The following is a 9,462-nucleotide window of genomic DNA, read 5'->3' on the forward strand; positions in this document are numbered from 1 at the left end:
TCATCGCCTAAAAATCTCGGATATAAAATACGATGTTTATCGATGTCAAACTTACTTCATTCAAAAAATGACAGAAATAATAAACCAACATGACTACAACAACAAATATATTGTCATTAGGGATTTTAACTGCGTTTTAAGCGATAATGATGTGTGGCCAAAATCAAACTATGTGCCGATTACTGTAGAAAAATGTCAGTCAACCTTCATAAAAGATAACAACATTTCGGACTCCGAAATATATCCGCAAAATAGGACATACTCATCTAAGGAAAAACTATGGTAGCAGAATAGACAGGGTGTAACATAGCAATATGTTAAATACGTTATACAAGACAAGATTGTGGCTCAGAGAATTCGAAAGCGAGACCCAAACAAAGAAGACGAAAGCTAATAGTAGACAACTATTCGAAGACGTCGATGAAGTTTCCGACGCAGTAGAAGGTTTTTATCGCGAACTTTGGGGGGGACGGATGCAGGGTTGTCCAATACAAATCGAATATATTTGAATATCAAAGCATTCGAATACCTTTTCGTCATGATTTTCTAATAATTCCGAATGATAGCCACTTTTTACGGTAAACACGGTGTTCCGTTTTGCGGGAATGTTCAAACGATTTTTTGCGCTTTGTCACGTATTGTAATGATATGTAATGTCGCATCGCAGATCTTGCACGGTTGCGTGGTGGACATTGCCGCCATTCCCTTACAAGGCATCTTTCTAATTTACACATTCCTTTCCATTAAGTCTAAATTTGAAAATTAGTTAAAGCCGTAATTGTTAAGATATCCAATAAGTTGTCGCAAGTCGGAAAAACGAGTCGATTTCTCAGGAAAAATAATTCATACTCTTTGCCGTTTTTAGGCAAATAATTTTAATGATGATAGTTAAAAGTTTCCAAATTTTATTAGGCTGATTTTCTGTTGCGCAAAATATTCAAATCCGATACCAGCATTTAAAATTATTATGCCCTATTAATTGAATTTTGTGCAACGTAGCTCATGGTTGCGTTGACAATTAATCTGTGGACATAAAATGTGCGGTAAATTGTCCGATATTATTAATATTTGATCCATATTTTCGTATTTACAAAATGATAAATGTATCAAACTATCAATACCCTAAAACAGTGGTCGGCAACCTTTTTCAAGTGACGGACCGGTAAAGCATGATCACACTTTTGGCGGACCACCTTTATACAAACGAACTAAGCCTATGCAATATATTATACGCATTAGGAAATTTATGTTGATAATAATACTAAAAAAGACGGTGATGCTATTTAATGCGATATCTGTATTTGTTTGATGGCCATTATTCCGATATTCGAGATATGGTCGACATTGACACACGTAACGTGTTTCTTACATCCAGCCTACTTCGATATTTCGTTTAACCAGGCCTCACATTAATAAGATTTCGGGAAAGTTAACAATGCCTGTATCTATTTGTTGGGGAGATCTTATCCGGACTGATGAGAGACATTCTTATACAGGCGTAGAGAGAACAATTGACCCAGTTTTATTGCGACATACTGATATGGCAATTGTTTATGAAGTCAGACATGCTGCTTAATAGTGTTGTGCGGTGGTCGGCAAACTTCATGTTCGTGCGGACCAAATATACTCATTTCCGGTAGCGCGCGGACCGCAATACTTCCGCCTCCGATTAATTAAACTGCAAATTATGGCGCATTCGCATTGCTGCCTTTCAACTGCTGTATTGAAAGCCTGTCCAAATGAGATGTGTATGTGGCGTTTTTTCAATATATTATCCAACAATACATTGTTTTTATTTACTTATTATCAATGCGAAAGATGATGTTTTTATGGCAACTTGTCGTCCAAATGATGATCTGACAAGCGATTACGAAATTTAATCTGAGTGTAATGCATTTTAGATAAAGCTGCTCAAGGCCATATGTTCTTCTGAACGTGCAAGTGACACGTTTTGCAATGTCGCACAGATGAGCTGTGGCGCAGTCTCGGGGTCGAATTTTGACGACTCGTTTCGTAACGAGTTCAACATTGAAACCCTTAACAACTGCGATGCTGACTGGGCATATCGAGCAAACCGGTTTTGGAATGCGCAATGAAGAAAAATATTTTTCCGTTCAAGCACTTTGGAATGCTCGACCCTCGTCGCTCCGTTTCCCAGACATTTTTAAATTTTAAAAATCAAAATTACCGCGAACGACATACAACTGACGCTACTTGTTACATAACAAGCGCCATGCAGCAGCACTTGTCACTACATAAATCTGTGTAGAGACAATAATATATTTGGGATCAATTTTTGTTCTATGTATTAAATTTCGGGTTTTCGAGGGTCGCAACAATGATTCGGCAACTGGGATTACCAAATTTGTTCTTGACACTGAGCAGTGCCGAGTCATATTGAAATGATTTCATTAAGATGCTTCTGCAAAAGGAACGCAATCAAATTGTATCAGATGAAACTGTAAAAGGGTTGGGATACATGCGAAATCAATAAGATACTTACTCGCAACGTCACTGACGTTACTCAACATTTCAGTAATAGAATGAAAGTTATCTTTAGACACTTGCAAAAACGGTTCTTGTCACGGGTTCTACATCTATCAGCCATCAATCTGTTTTCCAGTTTCCCCGGAGTTTCCGACGCTCTACCAGATTGAGTTCTGATTTTATCAGCCAACAATCTGCTTTCACGTTTCTCCGGAGTTTCCGACGCTCTTTCAGATTGAGTTCTGATTTTATCAGCCAGCAATCTTCTTCCACGTTTCTCCGGAGTTTCCGACGCTCATTCAGATTGAGTTCTGATTTTATCAGCCAACAATCTGCTTTTACGTTTCTCTGGAGTTTCCGACGCTCTTTCAGTTTGAGTTCTGATTTTAGCAGCCAACAATCTGCTTTCACGTTTCTCCGGAGTTTCCGACGCCCTTTTAGAGTGAGTTCTGATGTTTTTACCCAACAATCTAAATTCACGCGTCTTTGGTGTTTCTGAGGCTTTTGCCGATTGAGTTCTCATTTTATTGGACAACCGCCTGCTTCCACGTTTCTCCGGAGTTTCTAACGTTCTTGCAGATTGAGTTTTCATTTTATCGGTTAACCGTCTGCATTCACGTTTCTCCGGAGTTTCCGACGCTCTTGCAGATTGGGTTTTCATTTCATCAGCCAACTGCCTGCTTTCACGTTTTTTCAGTTCATTTTAAACGCTACGTATAGTCGTCATATTTGCATAACTGACTAAAAATAAAAAAAATGTGCGCTGAAAAACTTTCTCAGTTTAGTAATTAGGCTAAAGTTACTGAATACGGTTGGATTCAACTCTAGCAAACCTATCGCCTATTCAAAATTGGAAGGCTATAACGACATGCAATGTCCGGTTACCGAAATTGTCAGTTCATTTTGAACGCTGTGCGGATGGTCCTCGTCGCAAGTCGTTGCGCGAGGAGTAAATTGTGGCTAATTATTTAAACATGTTCCCTAAAATTTCTAAGGCTTCCCCAGTTTAAGGACTATCGAGGTGGAAGATGTCTTGTTTGAGAAAGTATTTTCTTCCGCCGGGGGGAACCATCTCAGATTTTTAATTTTCTTCTCATTTTACGAGGAAATGTTGACAGAATGTAAGAAAATTAAACATTTCTCCGCGATCAGGTGTTTTTTTGTTGTTGTCATGGAAACGAAACATCAGCCCAGTCTTTCGAGGAAACGCACAATACTAGGATAACATACGTGAAAAGTTTCATCCAGCCGTTTACACGCTACAACTAAACAGATAGATACACATACACACAGACAGAATGACTGATAATAACGGTCTCCTATAGCGGAGATCCGATAAATTGGGTTTTCCAGTTGCTGGAAAGATTTGGTATGTCTCGTAAATAAGTAGATACAAAAGATATACAACAACGCTAAGGTCCAAATCATCACCAATGGTAACCTATCAAGATAAGTGACATTGAACAGAGGGGTAAGGCAGGGGGACCTTTATCCAACCTGCTTTACGTACTCGCGACCGACTCACTCCTACAGGCAATAGGAAAGTAAGTACCGATAATTCCATAATCGGAATAAGAATGCAAGGCTGCAAAGAGCATTTCAAAACACCGGCATACCTCGATTGCATACAGCGGTGACAAAAAATCATTGAAACGGCTGTTATGTACGGTAGAACGCTTTGCTAAAGCATCTGGCTTGAAACTGAATTACACAAAAACAAAAGGAATACGTTTTGGACATGACAAACCAAATATCAATATAACATAGGCAAACTCTGTAGTAATAATAGGGGATTTATTTGGGAACACCAATTCGAACCGGATATGGGATACAAAGTGAAAGAATGTATGGAATATCCAAGCAGCCTGAATCACATGAAGCATAACCTGATAGATAAAACAGTGATATTGAAATCTCTATTAGTGCCAAAGCTGCTTTACTGCTTCCAAGACTTAGCTTCACTAGCACGGCACAAAACTAAAATCTGAAAAATGTGTAACTGTAAAGGTATTTATTTGTTATAAAGTCAGTTTTATTTGTTATAAAGTCAGTCAGAAGAAGTCAGAGACTGGTCCCTCTCCAAAGATGCCAGTAACGAAGAAGTAACACCACTAAAGCTAACACCCAAACAAAATAGGATTTCAAAATCAAGACTAAAACCTCCATCAACAATAGGAAATTCGACCGTCCATATTAGGTAAACCTTACGTGAATATGGTCATCAATGACTTCAAAACGAGAGATTCAACATCATCCTGAGTCTTCTTCGACACCCCTCAACACAATTTGGCATACTAAGAAACCCCTGAAAACACTAGTGAAATTAATCAACTGCAAACAACAGAAATCAAATACATAACACAAATAGGCAAACTGGCAAGAGATTCGCAATCTTTTCAACAACATCACCAGTATTGCACACTCCGAAAAAGGGTAAAGAGACGGAAACAATTGAGAATAACTAAAACCAATCTATCTTAACAGACGATACACAAAAAACGTCCACAAAGCAAAATCTAGTCTATCCCACTGTTAGTTTTAAATCGGGCAAATATAAAGCATAGCACCTGATGCCAATTACATCCCTAAACGTAAACGGTCTAGCAAGACATTGGACAGACACTATAAAATTTTAAATTTGACCACAACGCGGACATTTATACCTTACAAGAAGTACATATAATTTTTAACAAAAAGAAACAGAAATATATTTAAATAGAAAAGTTTACAAGATATTCCACAATACACAAGACCAAAAAACAATACCAGCAGGCCGGCAATACAACTCAGGGACAATGGCACTAGTCAAAAAGAACCCTTGTCAGACACTGAAAATAACTCAAGAGAATATCGTTTTGGACAGAATCAGCAAAATAGGTTTGGAAAATAAAGAGACAAACCAAAAGCTATCAATAATCAATGTGTATGCACCTTACAAAGTTCGGATAAAAACTACGCAACATTTTTTTATTGAACTAACGGAAACCCTAAAACATTCGACAACACACAAATTATCTGTGGTGATTTTAATATGATCTACTACCCAAAAGATGCCAAATACAAAAAAAATTAAACCAAAGAAAGCGGCCGGAATATTTAAAAAACACATGGATACATACGCATTTGTAGACGCATACACGCACCTCCACCCTGATAGAGAAGTATTCACAATTACAATAGGAACACAAGCAAGGAGAATCGACAGGGTATATGTCTCGAATGATATCAGATACGAAATCAAAAACACAAGCTACAGGATAAATAACATCTCAGACTACGCTCGCTGCCTCCTTACCTCTTCCTGACATGTTTGCGTTTTTGATAATGATAATTGCTACACCCGGGAATAACTCCCAACGTGCTTCAATTGTGGAGAGACAGGAGACCAAAGAGCCGACCAGAACACCGTCAGTGGTTTCAACGCCCAAAGGAAACGAACTAGAAATTAACAACATACTTACGCCCGACAACAAACCGAAATCGCCAAATAAAGAAATAATCAGGCATCAACAACCCGCACCTAGTATGGGAAGAAACCTTGTCATATCGGTATTTAAGAAACTTTGTGTCATTTCACCTTGCCATCAATGTGCATATTGAAATATATACTATAATATATGATTGTTTGGAATTACCATGTTTTGTTATTTCATCATTGGAGTCTTTTGGCCCAATGCTATATTCAAAAGGTTTGTCATACTCTATTTTGTGAGGTTTCCGATTATAAGTTATATTCACCTTGTGTAGTCAAGTCAGCAAAATAGACGTTTTTCAGTCTGTGATTTCGCTCCACAAATTTGCCACCCAAGTTACAATTTCTTCTAATTTAGGCTATAGAGTATGGACTAGGTCTCATTCTAAAAGACTTATATTACAATAATTTTCATAAATTGAACTATGTCTTATTTTCAGGGAAACGCGGTAGTAAGCAGTGGCACTAACACAACTTGAAGAACTGTACAGCCGTATGACCGGTACCGGACTTCAGTGCTACCAGGTACTGGTACCCAGACATACTACCCAACATAGTCAGCATTATATAGTACGGTACCGTACTTTATATCTTCAAAGAAGATATTACGACATACCTTATCCAGAACACTACAGGTGAACATTGGCACTCAATGAAGCAACAGCTCACACTCGCCAACAGGGTTGCCAGACCCCAGCGATCAAAAAAGGCCAAATCAAGACATAAAAAAAGCCAGAAAAAGGCAACAATTTTACTAAGTACAAAAGCCCCATGATTTGTCAGATTTTAAGCCCTTGGCAACGTACTGATGATGATGTAGAACCATCAGTTCATTCAGTGAGGCACACAAATAGAGAGTAAAGTTCCTATAGAACTGTAGAAAGTAACATAAATATCGAGCGGACAGCATTATTTTACCATTCAATATAAACAATACAGGGTTCCGCTTCAGTCTGTCAGTTTGTAATATACCTACATGTTTCTACTTAAACTTGTGATATACCTTAAAAAATTCTTCCTATATCGTACTTTACTATTGAATAATTTTTCACTTTGAAAATTTATAAACAACCATTTTTTATTAAAAAATTATCTAACTCCCTGCCGCTCACAGGTGGACCACTGATATCTAATTCAGTAATTTTAGCGTAGTTAATCACATCGTTACTGCAATTGCAGAATCAAACTATAAAGCTCACATAAACCATATCAGGCATAATAAAAATTAAGTTATACAACTATTTTTTGGAAACAGAACGTAAAACTGACAAATAACACGCAAAACTATAAAAACGAGGCAATGTTTACAACCCTGCTTGAACATCTGTCTGAGCAGTTGCAGAAACTGCAATTATTTCTTATTGGGTATGGTTAAGAGTTAATGTAACAAACAAAGAAATCGATGCTCCAGGAAATCCTAATGTTAAGTAGCTAATAAGTACAGGTAATAAATAGGCTATTGTTCAGTTGTTACACACTGAATATTGTATTTCATATGATTTTAATAATAGGCACTAGAATAGACTTGCAAAAAGCCAAACGGAAATTCTGACGCCAAACGCGTTTGAAAAAAGCCAAAAATTGCAAATTTGGCGTTAAAAAAGCCAATATGGCAACTCTGCTCGCAAATGAAAAGCGAAACCGCCGCGTCCCCCTAAGGGCCTAAAGCGAGGTAAAAATAGTGTCTGGCAGCAGCCGTCACGCTCCGATGGTTCGTATGAAAGTTGGTAACTAACATCATAAAAGGCATCCAACCAGCATGCTGCGGTATGTTATTAATATAGAACCATCAGCGAGAGCTGAAACCCTCAATATTCAAATCAATGGCATCAAACTCGCCAAATTTGGACACACGTTAGACTAATTTGCCGACGACCTCACCTTTGCAGCCAAGTTAATAATAAATCAAATCTTCACTGAACTGCACCTCTTCCACAGGCCACAGGCCAAAAAAATAAATGTGGATAAGACCTGGATCTGGCGCATTAACCGAGAGTCTAGAAGCAGAATGACACATTCTGTACACGCACCATATTTCCACGACACCCTAAAAATACTTGGAGGTATATTCTATGGATAAAATAACAGAAAGGGGAAAAATGACGCGGTACTGGTAGATAAAAACACTGCTAATTCTATACACACAAATCCAATTTTGACATCATGAAGTCCTATACTCAATTGGACCCAAATTCAGAACTCTTAACCCAAAATTCTACACGAATGCAATGCTACACTCTATGTTGTCTACGATGTTTCTACCCCCGATATAAAAGAACATTATGGAAAAATACAGGGTAACTAGACTTATAACTGCAAATTATGTTATTTTTCGGTGTTGACAGTCACAAACATATTTTTACGCATGAACCATGAACACGACGGGAGACGAAATATGCTACAATACACATACAGAAACAAATCAAATTCTAAACACAAAAGCTTTCGCTATCGTGAAACGTCAGATAGCGGTCCAGAAGATAAACCTGGATATAGAAAACAGAACGCTAAAACAATCGGAAAAAACAGTTAGCCCCACAAAAAAACGTCAAAAACCTCCTTAGATTCTTGATAATGGCAAATAACAAATTTGAACATTTAAAACCAAACTTGAAAGAAATCCGAAGAAGATATATAGGACGTACATAGTGTTCAAAAACGAAACTTGTTATGCCCCGTTACTCGCATAGTTAAGGATAATACCATCAGACGACACAACGGAAATGACGAAACGGAAGCTTCAGGGCGGCAGTTATGCTATACATGGCAAATACGGACAGCCACTAACTACTCTAATAAGTCCCCCAAAAAACATGGAGTAAAGTAATACAGTTTCAACCAAAAGCTCCGAAGCGGAAATAATAGAAGTTGAGGAAATATAAATTAATGATTGGTCTCTAAGTGAAGATACCAGTGAGGTCACAACGTCCCCCCTCCCTCGTAAACTAAAACTGAAGGATTCCTTCAATATTGGAAATATGCCATCTCGCGCACCCAATAACCCTGCTATCCCAAATACATTAAAAAAAAAAACGGACTTTCGGGACATATCTTCCTCGTCGGTTGTTTTTGACGCTCCGCAAATCTCCTCTGCCCGACTTTGCTTAGAGTGTGTGGCACAGGCACAAGGAGTAATGTAGCAACTTCCCCAATTTTAAACAAAAGACAAAAAAGCCAGAATAGTTCATCCCACGCATCTTCAACTCGACTGCCCGTGGCTAAAAATATGGAAAACAAAACAAGTTCGGCTCATTCTTTGAAGTAATTCCGTAAAATAAAAATATATTCCTCAATGTCAGTGGCCTAATGTCAACTAGAAACAACACTAGAAAGATTCAAACCAAGCATTGTTCTCATCCAACAAGTAGGCTACACAGGGTTGCTAGAAAACGAATTCAATCCTGGTCCGACGAACGCGATTACAAAATCTACCTAAACATCATAGCCGAGGGATAGGGAAAATTTTAGAGTCGGAATTGCATTCCCGGTGTCAAAATCCATAT

General features: G+C 38.0%; 1 pseudogene; it reads right to left on the reverse strand.

The window, feature by feature from the left end:
• Positions 1-1,486: 1,486 nt before the first annotated feature.
• LOC120327900 (uncharacterized) lies at positions 1,487-3,203 on the reverse strand (annotated as a pseudogene).
• Positions 3,204-9,462: the final 6,259 nt, after the last annotated feature.

This window comes from Styela clava, chromosome 7, assembly GCF_964204865.1.
Source record: "Styela clava chromosome 7, kaStyClav1.hap1.2, whole genome shotgun sequence".
Taxonomy (NCBI): Eukaryota; Metazoa; Chordata; class Ascidiacea; order Stolidobranchia; family Styelidae; genus Styela; species Styela clava.